Raw genomic sequence first — 16,176 nt, 5'->3', positions numbered from 1 at the left:
CTGAGTGACTTCACTTTCACTTTTCACTTTCATGCATTGGAGAAGGAAATGGCAGCCCACTCCAGTGTTCTCGCCTGGAGAATCCCAGGGACGGGGGAGCCTGGTGGGCTGCCGTCTATGGGGTCGCACAGAGTCGGACACGACTGAAGCGACTCAGTAGTAGTAGTAGTAGTAGTATTAGCTACACAGTCATCAAAGATGTGTTCAAGTTGATGTGTCATAAACCCTTTATCAACTCAAAGATGATTTTCTTTAAAAAGCAAGTTCTTAAATAGTCATAGTCATTGACCCAGTGATTTCACTTCTAAGAAAATGGACGTCTTCCTGTATGTGTTTATTTAAGAGTTGCTTACATTAGTGAGAAATGGAAAGAAATAAAAAGATAAAGAATACAGAAATTTAAACAGTGATGTATCCTTATGACAAAATGTTATACAATATTTGTATTTTATAAAGAATATTCACTGACACAAGAAAATTCTTATAATATGCATTTTAAAACGTAGAACTATACATGTAAAGTATAATCTTAACTATGTTAAGATATATGTGTATAGATCAATATAAAAAGATGGGAAGGACATACATGAAAATAGAAAGTATTTGTTTACTGCAATATGTTAGAATTATGTATACTTTTATACCCTATCTATACTTTTCAGAAAGTTTCCAAATTTTCTACAATGATCACATGTAATTTTTATTTTTTTCTTTTAGAAGAGAAAAGTAAAGAAAGGAGCTTCCTTAGCATTCTATTTAACTTCAGCCAAAAATTTGACTTTATTAACTTAAAAAAGCAGTGACTAGAAGAAGAGCATCAGTAATGTATTGGGTGAAATGGATATTCAAACCACTATTCATACAATCTGGATGACAAGCATCTTTGGTGAGCTCCCAGGAGTTTGATTTCATCCCAATAAGAATAAAAGTTTCAAGAGTCACAACCAATTACTTAAATCCTCTAGTGAGAATCTGCCCTTATTACTATCATTACTATTGCTATTCAAGAAGTAATATAATAATTAATAGGAGGTAGAGAAGGAAGAAGAAGAGGAGGAAAAAAAAAATCAAACTTCACTCCAAAGACTATAGGTATATACAACTTGATTTACACATGTTTGTATAGGTTTAGAAAATGCTATTGTTTCCAGAGCTGGATGGATGAGGTTTTTTGGGTCTGTCTTTTGTTTTTAGCTTTGTCATTCTTAGCTACTTTGGGTCCTCTGGTTTGTAGAACCCAGGACAAAGCAGTAAGTACAGACAGATTTTGAATTTTGTACTCTGATCCACAGTAATAGTGATATTGACCCTTTTTAAGGAAAGTGACACCTGAATTGGGAGAACTAGCTTAGGTACCTTCAGGAGGTTGAAACTATTCTGGAGCTATCCTGAGCTATGGACCATACTGTGTAAGCCAGGGAAGTGGTGGGACTAGAGGGCCTTGTTTGTATACACATATACAACATTAATTCCCAAATGAACCTGAAGCTATAAGGCAGCCTCTGATAGTGGACCGTATGGCATCTGCTTAGGGTCAAAATAAACTACTTGGGTTAGCTCCTTATCTGAAACTATTCTGTCCAGTGTGGTGAATGAAAATGGAAGTATGACACCAGTACAGATCCCAAGAGAATAACTTTTCTGGGATTTGAATAACTCAGTAATAGTATTTAATAATCAAAGACAGCACTAGGGCTGAGATCTAGTTTATCTGGTAAATGTTTATATAGCATTTTATAAATTACCAAGTAATATCACATATATAATTTCATTTAATTCTTAAAAAAATTTAGTAAAGCATTGTTATATTCATTTTAGAGGCGAATTAAGAGAAGTTTAAACAGGTAACCTACCCAAGATCACATATTTTACAGATGGCCAAGAAAGGACCTAAATTTAGATCTTAGAACTTCAATCATTAATACAATGGCAATAGCTACATACCCTTCACATACTGCTCTTCTTCTGTTCTAAAATTTAAAAAAGCTACAAGGTGAGTCCTCAAAAAATTAAAGATAGAATTACTATATAATCCAGCAATTTCACTTCTAGGTATATATTCAAAAGAAGTAGTAGTAGAAACTTGAACAGATATCTGTGTGCCTATTTTTATAGTGGCATTATTCACAATAGTCAAGAAGTGGAAGTAACCCAAGTACCCACTGACAGATGAAGGGGTAAACAAAATGTGGTACATACATATAGGAATATTATTCAGCCTTAAAAAAGAAGGAAATTCTTACATATGTTATCCATATACATATGGATGAAACTTGAAGGGACTATGAAATAAGTGAAAATAGCTGAAACAAGCCAGCCACAAAAGGCCAAACATTGTATGATTTCACTTTTTTGAGGTAATTAGAGTATTCAAAATTATAGTTATCAAAAAGTAGAATGGTGGTTGTTATGGGCTGGGAAAAGGGAAGAATAGGAAGTTATTTTTTAACGAGTATATAGTTCCAGTTTGGGGTGATGGAATAGTTTTGGAGATGGAAGGTAGTGACAGGTGTAAAACAATGTAAATGTATTTAGTGTCGCTGAACTGTACAGTTAAACATGATTAAAATGATAAGTCTTATGTGTTACCACCACCACAAAAAACTACAAAGAATGGCTACAGTTAGCACGTGTATTTTCCCTCCCTAGGTCCTTGCCAGTAGCTCAAGAGAAGTGATACAATCTCATCAAGACTCTTTTCACTTCTATATTCCAGGAAGAAAGAGGCTGAGCACTTAGTATGCTAGGTTCAAAAGCCTGTTGATACTGACAGTCTTAGCTACTGCAGCAGCTTAACATAACTAAGGTCTCATTGAGGGCCAATTTAGAGAAAAGTGTATCAGCTGACTTGATTTCTCCCTTTAATGCTTGAGTTATTCATATATCTTATTGTGCAATTCCATTCTGGATGGTTTCTAAGGTATAGGGTCTGAGTGAGTGAGTGAAATCACTCAGTTGTGTCCAACTCTTTGTGACCCCATGGACTATAGCCTACCAAGCTCCTCTGTCCATGGGATTTTCCAGGTGATAGTACTGGAGTGGATTGCCATTTCCTTCTCCAGGGGATCTTTCCACCCTAGGAATCGAACCTGGGTCTCCCGCATTGTAGATAGACGCTTTACCATCTGAGCCATAGGGTCTATTCAACCATAATTTGATGCAATTAGATTCTGGAAACTAAAGTAAAAATTCTGTTTCCAGTAATAATTGCCCCTCCTTACTCCCATTTTACCATACACATAAACACTAAAAAACAGCCTTCAAATCTGAGGAGAATCAAATAATGACAGATTGAGATGTACATATGACCAGGAATTAGTGTTTATTTAATTATTTATTGAAATATAGTTGCTGTAAATGTTATATCAATTACAAGCATAGAATATAGTGGTTTGCAGCTTTTAAAGATTATACTCCATTTATACTTACTATAAAATATTGGCTATATTCCCTGTGTTGTACAACATATGCTTGTAGCTTATTTTATATCTAATAGCTTCCTTACCCCTACCTATATTGCCCCTTCCTTCCTTCCTCTCCCCACTAGTAACCTCTAGCTTGTTCTCTACACCTGTGAGTCTGCTGCTTTTTTGTTATATTTACTGGTTTATTTTAGACTCCATATATAAATGATATCATACAGTATCTTTCTTTGTCTGACTTATTTCACTTAGCATATATAGTGTGTGTTAGTAGCTCCATTGTGTCCAACTCTTTGCATAGACTGTAGCCTCCCAGGCTCCTCTGCCTATGAAATTCTCCAGGCAAGAATACTGGAGTGAGTAGCCATTCCCTTCTCCATGGGATCTTCCTGACCCACGGGTCGAACTGGGGTCTCCTGAATTGTAGGCTGATTCTTTACTGCCTGAGCCACTGGGAAAGCCCCTTCACTTAGCATAATATCCTCTAAGTCCATCCACATTGCTGCAAAAGGCAAAACTTCATAATTTTTTTTATGGATGAGTAGCAGTCCATTGTGTGTGTGTGTAATGTCTTTATCCATTCATCTGCTGATGGACACTTAGATTGGTTCCATATTTTGGCAATTATAAATAATGTTGCCACGAACACTGGGGTGCATGTATCTTTTTTCATTACTGTTTTTGCTTTTTTGGATACATACCCAGGAGTGGAATTGCTGGTTTATATGGTAGTCCTATTTTTAGTTTTCTGTGAAACTTTCATATTGCTTTCTGCAGTGCCTGTACCAATTTATATTCTCACCAACAGTGTAGGTGGAGGTTCCCTGTTCTCTACATGCTATAACTGAGTTATTTAAATGCCACAATCTACCCAAGATTCACTAGGCTACAAAATAATACAAGATCCTATTTTAAGAATTCTGTAGCACTAGCGTAAGGCTTGCCCAGTATAATTTGGAAAATGTTTATACTGAGATTGAGCTTTATTTCTGACAAGTGTCTAGTTTCTGATACAAAGAATGATCTGCTGCACCTTAAACACGGGGGGCTTTTTCTTATTTCTATGCCTTTGCAAATAATGTTGCCTTGGACAGGAATATTTTTTTCCTTCTCCTTTCCTGTGCCTAGTGAATCTTAGGTATCCCCTAAGTTTCAGCTCAGATATTATGTCTTTCGTCTTCTGCCTCTAAACAAGAAAAAAAAGTTCACTGACTGATTTATTTATTCATTCGTCATCAAACACTGGGAACCTACTATATGCTAGACACCGCGGACAAAAATACTAGTAAGACCTGGCTGATTTCCTCAAGGAATTCATATGTAACAGTATATGTGAGAAAGGGGAATATGGAAAAATAAAAATATGACTACAAGATAGTACAGTATGGGCAGTGACAATATATCATCAGGGTAATATGGGAGGTATACAGAAAAAAATCAGCTCAGATCATGAGCTCCTTACTGCAAAATTCAGGCTTAAATTGAAGAAAGTAGGGAAAACTACTAGCCATTCAGGTATGACCTAAAACAAATCCCTTATGATTGGAGGTGACTGGACAGAGTGGATGGAGGTCCATAGCAATACACAGGAGGCAGTGACCGAAACCATCCCAAAGGAAAAGAAATGCAAGAAGGCAAGTGGCTATCTGAGGGGGCTTTGCCAATAGCTGAGGAAGGAAGAGAAGACAAAGGAGAAAGGGAAAGATACACCCAGCTGAATGCAGAGTTTCAGAGAATAGCAAAGGAGAGATAAGAAGGCCTTCTCAAATGAACAATGCAAAGAAATAGAAGAAAACAATAAAATGGGTAAGATTAGAGATTTCTTCAAGAAAGTTGGAGATATCAAGGGAACATTTCATGCAAGGATGGACATGATAGAGGACAGAAATCATAAAGATATAACAGAAGCAGAAGAGACTAAGATGAGATGGCAAGAATACACAAAAGAACCAAAGCTATGGCAAACCTAGACAGAGTATTAAAAAGCAGAGACATCACTTTGCCAACAAAGGCCCATATAGTCAAACCTATGGCTTTTCCAGTAGTTATGTATAGATTTGAGAGTTGGTCTGTTAAGAAGGCTGAGCGCCAAAGAATTGATGCTTTCAAATTGTGGTGCTCAAGAAAACTCTTGAAAGTGCCTTGGACAGCAAAGAGATCAAACCCCTCATTCTTAAAGGAAATTAACCCTGAATATTCACGGGAAGGATTGTTGCTGAAGCTCCAATACTTTAGCCACCTGATGTGAAGAGTCAACTCACTGGGAAAGACCCTGATGCTGGGAAAGATTAAAGACAAAAGAAGAGGGCAGCAGAGGATGAGACGGTTAGATTGCATTACCAACTCAAAAGACATGAATGTGAGCAAACTCTGGGAGATAGTGGAGGACAGAGGAGCCTGTTATGCTACAGTCCATGAGGCTGCAGAATTTGACATGACTTAAGTGACAACAATAGGAAAGAAACCCACCTAATCAACAATCTGTGGAACATCAAGAAAATCTTCCTAGATGAGATGATACCTACACTGAGTTTTAAAGTTTTAAGTACAAACGAAGTAGGAGAAGAGTGGGGGGCATTTTCGACAACAGAAGCAGGATCAAGGGAATTTAAACTTAATCTTATGAAAATGGGAATCCAATGAAGGATTTTAAGCAAAATAACGACTTCAAGTTAACCTCCCAGCAGCATTTAAATCTCTTCAGAGATAATGGAACTTTTAAGGAATAGCACTTTTTAATAGAACTTTTTAAGTGCCTAGTGACAAGATATAGAATGGTTTGGAGGGATTATACACAGTCTTCATATTTTTCAAACATTTGTATCCATCTGTTATGGTACACTTTCCACATGACATTAGGTTGTTTGTGAAGCTATTATGTCTTGACTTCTTAAGTTGTTAATTCCTTGTTTTCACAGCATAACTCACCTATCATTGTCTCCCCCGTACCAAGCACAGTGCTTGGTACTTAAAAGGCACTCAGAAAGTGTTTGCTGAATGACTGAGTCAATGAATGAGTACATTAATGATTAGGACTAAGGAGGGAAATGTTGGATAAATAGAGAAGAGAGTCATATCAATCAAATATTAATACAAACAACTTCACCCAAAGAATACATATAATACAGAAGGACATCTTGCTAACTTTTACTTTCATTATTCCCCATTTAGACTCCTTTAAGCAAATCTTTTTGTATAATGGATGCTTACCTCCATGATTACAGCAATGACTTCCCTAAACCTGGACATTTTCCTTTTGCTATCAGTAAATGTCCATCATCTATTTCAAGACATCATTAAAGATATAGGTTCTCCTTGATGCCCCTCTGAATACAACTCTGTATATTCAGTTAGTAGTATATCAGCAAGTACTTGCAGAGTTGTGTGTAAGAGTTCTCAAGGTGATGAGTGTGAGAAGTGTGCATTTGGTTTCTTAAGTTTCTGAAGACACAGAACTGTATTTTTTCTTTCCTTTATGTCTAATCAAAACAATAAATACAGGTTATATTCAAAATAACTTTTAGTAGCCTAGACTTCCAGGAATCTTTGCTATTATTTAAATTCTGTTCTTCTTAAAAGGGAAGGATAAATCCAAGAGAAATGAAAACATGTGCTGTGTTTAGTTGCTCAGTTGTGTACAACTCTTTGCGACCCCATGGCCTGTAGCTTGCTGGGCTCCTCTGTCCGTGGGGATTCTCCAGGTAAGAATACTGGAGTGGGTTGCCATGCCCTCCTCCAGGGGATCTTCCCAACCCAGGGATCAAACCCAGGTCTCCCGCATTGCAGGAGGATTCTTTACCATATGAGCCACCAGGAAACCCCATGAATACTGGAGTGGGTAGCCAATCCCTTCTCCAGGGGATCTTCTTGACCCAGGAACTGAACCAGAGTCAATTGAAGGCAGATTCTTTACCAGCTGAGCTACCAGGGAAGCCCAATGAAAACATATGTCCAGGCAAAAACTTGTAAACAAATATTAATTGCACATTATTCATTAATACTCAAAAGATGGAAACAATCCAACAGTCCATCCCTTGATTAATGGATAAATAAAAGTGATGTATATTGGATTAGCCAAAAAGTTCATTCAGAAAAACCCAGGAAAGTGAGTGTTATAATTCCAGTCCAAGTCCAAAGGCCTGCAAACCAAGGGGATTAATGGATAAAAACCCCATACATACAATGAAATATTTGGCCACAAGAAGGAGTGAGGTACTAATGGAAACCATAAAGCATTGCTGAAAGAAATTATAAAGAAGATACAAATAAATGGAAAGACATTCTTTGTTCAGGAATTTAAAGACATAATATTCTTAGAGCCCATGCTACCTAAAGTCACTTATAGATTCAATGTAATCTCATTAAAATGCAAACAGCATTTTTTTCAAATATAGAAAAATTCATCCTAAAATTCATATGTAATTCCAAAAGAATATGTCCAGATGAGATTAGTATTTGAATTGGTGAAATAAATAAAATATATCACCCTCCCCATGTGGGGGTGGCATCATTCTATCCACTGGGCATTTGAGTAGAACAAAAGATGGAGAAAAAAATGGTCCCTTTTGCTTCCTGCCTGCCTTTTGACTTGGGATGTTGCCCTTCGATGGGGTTTATCCATTAACTCCCCTGGTTTGCAGGCCTTTGGACATGGAATGGAATTATAACACCAACTTTCCTGGGTCTCCAGCTTGCAGATGGCAAATCATGGGACTTCTTAGCCTCCATAATCATGTGACTCAATTCCTCATAATAAATCTCTTCCTATATATATTCTATTGGTTCTGTTTCTCTGGAGAGCTCTGTCTAATACAAATGGAACAGAATAGAGAGCACAGAAATAAACACTCATGTATATGGTCAAATGACTTTTGACAAGGGTGTCAAGACCACTCAATGGGGAAAGGATAGTTTTAAAAAAATGATGTTGGGAAAACTGGATAGCTACATTTGAAAGAATGAAGCTGGACTCTTATCTTCCACCATATACAAAACTTAACTCAAAAAGGATTGAAGATGTAAAACCTGTAACTATAAGTGAGGTTTGGGAGGCTTCCTGGTTTGGAAGGATTCCACATGCTGTTGGGCAACTAAGGCCTTGTACCACAACTACTGAGCCCACGTGCTGCAAATACTGAAGCCCATGTACCTAGAGCCTGTGTTCTGCAACAAAAGAAGCTATCACAATGAGAAGCCCAAGCATTGCAATGAAGGGGAGCACCCACTTGCTGCAACTAGAGAAAGCCCATGCAAAGCGACGAAGATCTAGAGCAGCCAAAAATAAATAAATAAATAGTAAGAAAAGGAATTGTACACCATGATCACGTGGCATTTACCCCAGGGATGCAAGGATTTTTCACTATCTGCATATCAATGTGATACATCACATTAAGATATTGAAAAATAAAAACTATATGATCCTCTCAATAGATGCAGAAAAAAGCTTTTGATATATTTTACCATCCATTTATAATAAAAACTCTCCAGAAAGTGAGCATACCTCAACATGATAAAGGCCATCAATGACAATCCCATAGCTAACATCATATTCAATGGTGAAAAGTTGAAAGCATTTTCTCTACAATCAGGAATAAGACAAAGATGACCATTTTGGCTAGTTTTATTCAACATAGCTTTGGAAGTCCGAGCTATAGTACTCAGAAAAAAGAGAGAGAAGGAATCCAAATTGGGAAAAAAGTAAAACTGTCATTGTTTGCAGATGACATGATCCTATACATAGGAAATCTGAAAGATGTTTCTAGCAAATGATTAGAGTTCATCAGTACATTCAGTATAGCTGCTGGATACAAAATTAATAAACAGATTTTTTTTTGCATTTCTATATGCTAACAGTACAAGATCAGAAAGAGAAATTAAGGAAACAATCTCATTTATCACTACATCAAAAAGAACAACAATAACATAAAATACCAAGGAATAAACCTACCTAAGCAGGCAAGAGACCTATACTCTGAAAACTGTAAGATGCTTAAGAAAGAAATTAAAGATGATACAAACAAATGGAAGATATTAATATATGTATTCTTGGACTGGAAGAATCAATATTGTTAAAATCATCATACTACCCAAGCAATCTATGGATTCAATGCAATCTCTATCAAATTAACCAATGACATTTTTCACACAACTAGAACAAAAAATTTTAAAATTTGTATGTAAACACAAAAGACTCTGAATAGTCAAAACAATCTTGAGAAAGAATGAAGCTAAAAGTTCAATCCACAATCCCTTACTTCAGACTATACTACAAACTGGCAATAATCAAAACAGTATGGTACTGGCACAAAAACAGACTTATAGACCAATGGAATAGGACAGAAAGCCCCCAAACCCATATACTTATGGTCTATTAATCTACCACACAGTAGACAAGGATATATAATGGAGAAAAGACAGTCTCTTCAATAAGTGGTGTAGGGAAAACTAGGCAGCCACATGTAAAATAACGAAATTAGAACATTCTCTAACACCATATACATATACAAAAATTGGAGAAGGAACTGGCAACCCACTCTAGTATTCTTGCCTGAAGAATCCCATGAACAGAGGAGCCTGCAGGATTAGAGTCCATTGGGTCACAAAGAGTTAGACATGACTGAGTGACTAGCACACATATACAAAAATAAATTCAAAATAGATAAAAGACCTAAATGTAAGAATGGATATCATAAAACTCCTAGAGGAAAACATAGGCAGAACACTCTTTGTCGTAGGTCACAATATTGGGGAGGGGGTCTGTCTTCTAGAGTAATGGAAATAAAAAGAAAAATAAACAAATGGGACCTAATATTTAAAGGCTTTTGCACAGCAAAGGTAAATCATAAACAAAACAAAAAGTCAACTTATGGACTGGGAGGAAATGTTTGCAAACAATGCTACTGACAAGGGATTAGTTTCCAAAACAAACAAACGGCTCATACAGCTTTAATATATATGAACTGAACAACTCAATTAAAAAGTGGGAAGAAGACCTAAATACACATTTCTTCAAAGAAGACATACAAATGGGCAACAGGCACTTGAAATGATGCTCAGAATCACTAATTATTAGAGAAATGAATAGCAAAACTACAATGAGGCATCACCTCACACCAGTCAGAATGGCCACCATTAAAAATCTACAAATAATAAATACTGTAAAGAATGTGGAGAGAAAGGAACCCTCCTACACTATTGGTGGAAATGTAAATTGGTGTAGCCACTGTGGAGAACAGTACAGAGGTTCCTTAAAAAGCTAAACTAAGAGTTATCATATAATCCTGCAATTCCACTCCTGGGCATATATCCACATAAAACTAATTTGAAAAGACATGCACCCTAATGTTCATAGTCAAGACATGGAAGCAATCTAAATGCTCATCCACAGATAAATGGATAAAGAAATAGTGTGTGTGTGTGTATGTATGTGTGTGTGTGTATGTGTGTGTGTGTATGTGTGTGTGTGTGTATATATATATATAAAGTAGAACAGCATGTATATGTATATATATATACATCTATATGTATTTATATATAAATATATATATATAAAGTGGAACAGTACTCAGCCTTAAAAAAGAATGAGATGATGCCATTTGCATCATTTGCAACATGAATGGACCTAGAGATTATCACCTTAAGTGAAGTGCATCATTCAGAGAAAGAGATATATCTCTGAGATATATAACATCACTTATAAAGATATTGCTCTAAAATGATACAAATGAAATTATTTACAAAACAGAAATAAACTCAAAGACATAGAAAACAAATATATGATTACCTAAGAGGATAGCTAGTCAGGGGAGAGATAAATTAGGAGTTTGGGATTAATATATATACACTACTATATATAAAATCGGTAATCAACAAAGAGTTACTATATAGCTCAGAAAATGATACTCAATATCTTGTAATAAGCTAGAACGGAAAAGAATCTGAAGAAGAACGCACACATATATCTGAATATATATGTATACATATAAAGAATCACTGTGCTGTGCACTTGAGACTAACAGAACATTGCATATTAACTAAAAGTAAAAAAATTTTAAAACTCGGAAAGGATTTGAATAGATATTTCTATGAACTTCTAATATGCATATGAAAAGATGCTCAACACCACTAATTATCAGAAAAATGCAAATCAAAACTATAATGAGATATCACCTCACACCCATTAATTGGTTACTATCAAAAAATCAAGTGGTGATGAGAGTGTAGAAAAACTGGAATTCTTACATAGTCTTGGTAGGACTGTAGAATAGTGCAACCAGTATGGAAAAGAGAAAAAATTTCCTCAGAAAATTAAAAATAGAAGTACCATATAATCCATCAATCTTACTTCTGAGTATATATCCAAAAGAACTGAAAGCAGGGTCTTGAAGAGATATGTGCACATCCATGTTCACAGTAGTGCTATTCATAATAGTCAAGAATGGAAGTGTTCCAAATGTCCATCAACAGATGAATGGATTAACAAATGTGGTGTATATATCTAAATACTATCACATGGCACAACATGGACAGACCTTGAGGACATTAAGCTTAAGTGAAATAAGCCAGCCATAAAAAGACAAATACTGCTGACTCAACTTATATACCATATCTAAAGTAGTCAAATTCTTAGAAATAGAAAGTAAAATGGTGGTTACCAGGGGCTGGGATGAGGAGGAAAAAGGGAATTCTTTAATGGGTAAAGAGTTTCAGATATCCTGAATGAGAAAATTTTGGAGATATGTTTCACAACAATGTGAAGGTACTTAGTGCCACTTAACTGCAATGATAATCTGTTAATTTAATTAACTTAGTGATGTTAAGATGATAAATTTTGTTTTTTACTACAATAGTTTTTAAAGAAGGAATGAGATACGGATACATGTTACAACATGGATAAACTTTGAAAATGTTATGCTAGGTAGAAAACACCAGTAATAAAAGACCACATTTTATACAATCCCATTATGTGAAATGTTCAGAATAGGTAAACCTATAGAGATAGAAGTAGTTTAGTGGTTGCTTAAGACTGGAGAGTGGACTAGGGGGATAGGAGGAGGATGATAGCTAAAGACGGTAGAGATTCTTTTTGAAGTGATAATATGTTCTAAAACTGACATGGTGATGGCTATACATATCTGTGAATAAACTAAAAACCTTTGAACTATATAATTTGTGGGTGAATTATATGGTATATGAATTGTATTTCAATAAAGATGTTATTTTTTAAAGGGCAAGAATAAGAAATTTTTAAAAGAAGAATATTTCTCTCATTTTAACATATATAATTATATTAGAAGAGTCAAGAAAAGTCATATTTGAAGTACACATATACCATCTGATCTTTATAGATCTTTGAAATATCTTGGAAAGAAAAATTAAACATTTCCTCTGGAAAGAAAGAACAGCTTCATGCTTAAGGTTATCAGCATAAATCTAATAACAGAAAATCGGCCAATTTTTATTTTGTACTCATACTAAATATAAGGAATTCTATCTTTAAGGTAAATTAGATCTCTATTAGATTAGTTCCGCTTTTGGAGTTGATATCAAGTTAACTTACCAGTAGCATTTAAGTCTCTTTAAAGAGAAAAACATGTATTACCCCAAGTTTCTTTTTTCCCGAAAGGCCTAAGGCAAGGGAAAGGATCTGACGAGAAATATGCCGTTGATTGGAAAATGGTAAGGGCTTCCAGTTAGCAGCAAATATAAGAGAACTGAAGGATAAATGTAAATATACACCAGCAAGTATATCAATATATATCAGGAGGATTCACAGATCAGGCAATGACTAGCTCTTCCAAGCAGTCAATATTAGATTTCATTCAATGTCTCACCAGATGATCGATTTGGGAACTTATAGAGTATGTAGTAGTGCTGCAAAATACTTTATTACTTGGAGGTGTCTCTTCGTTACATTTAAATACTGTCATGGATCTTAAACCATCTCTTCTCTTAGCCCATAGGTGGAGCCGAAGTACTACTGTTGAATAAACGTTGGGCATGTGGTTTCAGAAAAGCAGCAGGCAGCAGTAGACTAGATATTAGGTTAGGCACTCAGGAAGACCCCTTGTGTGTGGGGGAGTTATTTTTACAGTTACACAATTGAGTAAAATTAACTCACTTAGAAAAAAAATCAGACCTATAACGCTGGTTAAATCATCCCTATGTCACAAACAGGTAGACTAATCTTCCTATTTCATACCTTCTTCTATGAATATTATTATATATTTTCACATACATATTTTTCTCTTTTAAAAAGTATTATAAATATATCTCATTTTAGGTCAGAAACAGGGAGAAGTACATCTGTTGTGGTCACTATTCTAGGAAGGATACTTCACTGCCTTAAACTGAGTTCAGTAAAACTTAAAGATTCCATCTCTAGAACTGCTTAAGTCTTTTGTGGAAATACAAAGAACTCAGGTCAGAAATGCCAAAGTCTTTGGTTATAAAGTCTTACAAAAAAAAAAAAAACACCCTAGAGCTTGTAAAATAATGCTCCTAAGAAAGCAGAAGCCTTTTTATTCAAACCTTAGTTTTTTTCACTGTTAACTGAAAGACATTGGGGATAACAGGGAATTCTAGAATATTTTAATCTGCTTTATAGCAGCTAGTACTGCACCAAGTATGAATTTATAATGTATTCACATCATGTATTTTATAAGCAAAGATGAATCATAAATGGTAGTGTGACAAATATTATCTCCATTGGTATTTCTCTTACAAGAAACCAAAGGAAGGTATGTTTAATTAGTAGAGCACTTGTTTCTTAAAGGTCTTGCTTGCAGATAGGAGTTAAAAATGGTAGATATAATAAAGGACAGCTCAGAGACAGAAGAAAATTCACCTGTAGTCAAAATACATTAAAACGAACAGTAAACTTTGCATATATATGGACTTCTAGGTTCTTATTTTAGAAGGATAATTTTCATACTGATTTGAGACATACTCTGCTGTAATTAAAAATTATAAGACGCTTAATTCCTTGGAAGAAAAGTTATGACCAACCTAGACAGCATATTAAAAAGCAGAGACATTACTTTGCCAACAAAGGTCTGTCTAGTCAAGGCTGTGGTTTTTCCAGTAGTCATGTATGGATGTGAGAGTTGGACTATAAAGAGAGCTGAGCACCAAAGAATTGATGCTTTTGAAGTGTGGTGTTGGAGAAGACTCTTGAGAGTCCCTTGGACTGCAAGGAGATACAACCAGTCCATCCTAAAGGAAATCAGTCCTGAATATTCCCTGAAGGACTGATGTTGTAGCTGAAACTCCAATACTTTGGCCATCTGATGCTAAGAACTGACTCATTTGAAAAGAACCTGATGCTGGGAAAGATTGAAGGCAGGAGGAGAAGGGGACGACAGAGGATGAGATGGTTGGGTGGCATCATCGACTCAATGGACATGAGTTTGAGTAAACTCTGGGAGTTGGTGATAGACAGGGAGGCTTGGCAAGCTGCAGTCCATGGGCTCGCAAAGAGTTGGACATGACTGAGTGAACTGAACTGAACTGAACTGCTGTAATGGAATGAACAGAGGACTAGGGGTAAAGAATCTTAGGTTCTAGCTGTTTTTAATCATAGCAAATTTTCTAAGAACATCATTAACCTCTTTGGAATGCATGTGAGAATTAAAGATTTTAAAATTTAAAAAATAAAAAACTAAAATTAAAAAAAAAATAAAGTAAGAAAGACTACTTGATCTCCAAATCACTTTCTTTTTGTAAAATTATAAGTATTTCATATATTATACTGTTAACATTCCTTCACAGATTTACCCTCTGTATATGACCTTGAGAGCATCACTTCCAAGCACTTCTGTATACATGATTTATTCTTAGTTTTCTGGGATTCTTGCTGAACCTTCACAGGGATATAATAAGTAATTTTAGAGATCTCACAGTGGCAAATGGCTTCAAAGATTCATTGATTCTGGATCTCTCTTAGGAAATGTGCACATTTCTCTACAGGCTTCTGTAATTGTAGGTGTAAGTGTATTTGCAGAGGCAAAATATTTGGAATCCCCATCTGCATACTTTTCCTATTTAGTGATTGATAGATGAAATTGGATAGTTAGAGGTGCATTCAGCTGAAATCAGAATGAACTAAGAAGGTTTGTTCATTAAAATGCAAACATCCCTGGAAAAGATAACAGCTACAGTGAGAATGAGTTTCTAATCTTTTTCCGGGGAGAAATCTCTTATCTTCAGTAAGAGAATTATAGGCCATATCTGACTCACAATTCAATTTATAGTGATTCACATTTAGATCACTCAACTTTTTATACCCATGTTGTTTATTAGAGTATTTATAACAGAGGATGATCAAATATGCCAGTCATTTCTATTATAAAACACATGAACAAAGTGCTATGCGGATGTGGAGGAAGAAAACTTAACTCAGCTGGTGAAACGGAGGAGTGGACACCAGGAATGCATTCATGGAGGAGAGCTTCTTAAAGTTTACTCTTAAAAAACATGTACTGGGAAATTGGGGAGATGTCGGCCAAAGGGTACAAACTTTCAATTATAAGATGAATAAGATCTGGGGATCTAACATAAAGCATGGTGACTATAGTTAATAATGCTGCATTGTATACCTGAAATTTGCTCAAAGAGTAAATCTTAAGCATTCTTACCATACACACTCATACACAGTCAGTAACTATAAAGTGATGAATGTATTGATCAGCTTGACTGTGGTAATTATTTCACAACGTCTATGTATACTCCCTAAAGATATACACTTTTAACTTAC

General features: G+C 35.5%; 1 protein-coding gene across 10 annotated transcripts in view; it reads right to left on the bottom strand.

Moving 5' to 3' along the window:
• The window catches only part of GPHN (gephyrin), a 546,412-nt gene that overhangs the window by 89,263 nt on the left and 440,973 nt on the right, over positions 1–16,176 (bottom strand). The gene's annotated exons all lie outside the window — the stretch shown is intronic.

This window comes from Ovis canadensis, chromosome 7 (assembly GCF_042477335.2).
Source record: "Ovis canadensis isolate MfBH-ARS-UI-01 breed Bighorn chromosome 7, ARS-UI_OviCan_v2, whole genome shotgun sequence".
In the NCBI taxonomy this organism is placed as follows: domain Eukaryota; kingdom Metazoa; phylum Chordata; class Mammalia; order Artiodactyla; family Bovidae; genus Ovis; species Ovis canadensis.
This window is presented reverse-complemented; position numbering and strand designations above follow the sequence as displayed.